The following is a 1,839-nucleotide window of genomic DNA, read 5'->3' as shown; positions in this document are numbered from 1 at the left end:
TATTAACCTTTTTCATGCTTTTATAAACACTATTTATGTTCTTTTTTATTTTTATTTTTCTGGGTACAGTGAACTTTATTGATGGTGCATGACAAGGTAGGGCTCCCTAAGCCCCTCCCCTCTTTAGGGGGTTTAGCATGGCAACTAGAGGTCAGGAGATTCTCAGTATGTTGGGGGATCAGTTTGGGGCAAGATGATTCCACAGCAGCTGAAGGCCTCTCTTTCTGTAGCTAGGGCTAGTGGTCTAGGGAGCTCTTACTCCTTGGAGGCCATGTGGACCATAAGGTCCACCACCCTGTTGCTGTAGCCAAATTCATTGTCATACCAGGAAATGAGCTTGAAAAAGTGGTCATTGAGGGCAATGCCAGCCCCAGCATCAAAGGTGGAGGAGTGGGTGTCACTGTTAAAGTCACAGGAGACAACCTGGTCCTCAGTATAGCCCAGGATACCCTTGAGTGGGCCCTCTGATGCCTGCTTCACTACCTTCTTGATGTCATCATATTTGGTAGCTTTCTCCAGGTGACAGATTAGATCCACAACCAACACATTGGGGGTGGGGACATGGAAAGCCATGCCAGTGAGCTTCCCATTCAGCTCAGGGATGATGTTCTGGGCAGCCCCTCGGCCATCACACCACAGCTTCCCAGAGGGGCCATCAATGGTCTTCTGGGTGGCAGTGATGACATGGACTGTGGTCATGAGCCTCTCCACGATACCAAAGTTGTCATGGATGACCTTGGCCAGGGGGGCCAAGCAGTTGGTGGTGCAGGAGGCATTGCTGACAATCTTCATGGAGTTGTCATACTTGTCTTGGTTCACACCCATCACAAACATGGGGGCATCGGCAGAAGGGGCAGAGATGATGTCCCTCTTGGCTCCACCCTTCAAGTGAGCCCCAGACTTCCCCATGGTAGTGAAGACCCCAGTGGACTCCACAACATATTCAGCATCAGCATCACCCCATTTGATGTTGCTGGGATCTCACTCCTGGAAGACAGTGATGGACTTTCCATTGACAACAAGCTTCCCATTCTCAGCCTTGACTGTGCCTTTGAACTTGCCATGAGTAGAATCACACTGGAACATGTAGACCATGTAGTTGAGGTCAATGAAGGGGTCATTGATGGCGACAATATCCACTTTGCCAGAGTAAAAAGCAGCCTTGGTGACCAGGCGCCCAATACAGCCAAATCCATTCACTCTGACCTTTACCATCGTGTCTCAGGGTTGAGGCTGGCACTGCATAGGAAATCGCAACAGTCCGTTGAACTGGAGGAGCAGGGAACTACTTATGTTCTTAAACATATTCTACACTCTTAAACCTATGTAACTTTAACAACATACGTATACAGTACCGCAAAATCCTGTGATATAGCGAAAAATCCGCGATAAGCAGACCATGATATAGAGAAGGACTACTGTATTCTCAAGATGCCTCCATGTTGTCGCAAATGGCAGTGTTTCATCGTATGACTGAGTAGTTTTCCATGGCATGTATGTACCACATCTTCTTTATCCAATTACCTATCAAAGGACACTTTGGTTGTTTCCATATTTGGCCACCATTAATAGAGCTGCAATGAACATAGGGGTGCATATATCTTCACAAATAAAGGTTTTCAAATTATTTGGATAGGTACCCATAAGATGGGTTGCTGATCATATGGTAACTCTATTATTTATTTTTTAGGAACTCCATACTGTTTTCTCTAGTGGCTGTATTAGCTTTTGGATGAAAGGATTGTGTTTGTCATCACTGTATCCCAACTGTGGAAACAGTGCCTAGCCTACTGTAAGCACTCAGTTAATATTGGGGGCTGACTGATAGTGACTTCTTAT

At 46.1% G+C, this 1,839-nt stretch overlaps 1 pseudogene; it reads right to left on the bottom strand.

Moving 5' to 3' along the window:
• Nucleotides 1-255: 255 nt before the first annotated feature.
• LOC150021302 (glyceraldehyde-3-phosphate dehydrogenase pseudogene) lies at nt 256-1,215 on the bottom strand (annotated as a pseudogene).
• Between the last annotated feature and the right edge of the window lie 624 nt (nt 1,216-1,839).

The sequence above is a fragment of the Furipterus horrens genome, unplaced genomic scaffold (assembly GCF_987537825.1).
Source record: "Furipterus horrens unplaced genomic scaffold, mFurHor1.1.pri manual_scaffold_1, whole genome shotgun sequence".
NCBI lineage: Eukaryota > Metazoa > Chordata > Mammalia > Chiroptera > Furipteridae > Furipterus > Furipterus horrens.
The sequence above is the reverse complement of the archived record's forward strand: the minus strand, read 5'-3'. Positions and strand labels throughout refer to the sequence as shown.